The sequence below is a fragment of the Sander lucioperca genome, chromosome 9 (assembly GCF_008315115.2).
Source record: "Sander lucioperca isolate FBNREF2018 chromosome 9, SLUC_FBN_1.2, whole genome shotgun sequence".
NCBI classification, from domain to species: domain Eukaryota; kingdom Metazoa; phylum Chordata; class Actinopteri; order Perciformes; family Percidae; genus Sander; species Sander lucioperca.
The window spans coordinates 39349452-39350461 of NC_050181.1; positions in this window are offsets into that span (position 1 = coordinate 39349452).

Here is a 1010-nt window from a genome sequence, read left to right on the forward strand (position 1 = left end):
CCAATCACATGCCAGTCTTATTTGTTTGGTCGTGCAACTTATCCGTATCACGCCAGATGTGGACCCGTGTTGTAATAGTCCACTTTAATTTTGTTTAACCTTAGTTTTTTATTTGTTTTGGGAGAACCGTGCTTGTTCTAGAATTAACCATGTGCCTGCCACTGCTGATGGTAACCGTGTCCTGTCCTTTCCTCACACACACCTGCTGCTCCGGTTCCTTCTGTGCTCGCTTGCCCTCAAAGGTTATGACAGATTTGATGGAGGATTTAGGCACTGGTCGATATCATCATAAAAGGTAGTGTACAATATGAGTAATGAAACACAAAATATATGGTGTATCTGATTTTGATACATACAAACGGTACGTTTTGGCGATCCATCCTTGTTGTTCGCCACGCTCCTCCGCGTTGGGTTCTATGGATGGCTCCTGTCAGTTGATCAAGACTGAAATATGCAATACATTTGCCTGGGCACTGTGCAAATGCCTCAGCATTTTAAGGGTATCCACCCAGTTCATGATCCTTCCAGGGAATTACGTGTTCCCTAACCTCCGTGCACCATGAGGTTGAATCAATTGTGGCCCGCGGGTTTGAGTGCACTGTCTCCACACTAGTTGATGGATTTTGCCATTAAATTTGGTAGCAGACGCATTATTCTCCTCCCAAAGAATTCTCAATACTTTGACATTCGATTCCCTTAGTACTGCTCAATGCTATCGTCATCTTGGTTATAATTTTCAGTTTGGACAATACCTTTGGTTCATGACTAAGATACCCGTGCAAATGAATGCTGTCCTGCTTACACGCCTTCTTCTCCCATCCGCTTTCCTTGGTTTATTGCTAATTAGCAAATGTTGGCATGCTAACACGCTAAACTCAATTTTGTCACACATTGTACCTGGCTTAAGACTCAGCATGCTCTAGCATCATAATATGCGAGCTCGTAGCTTAGCATGGCTGACTTTAGCATTTAGCTATCCAACCCCTGTCCTAACAGAGCCGCATTAATCA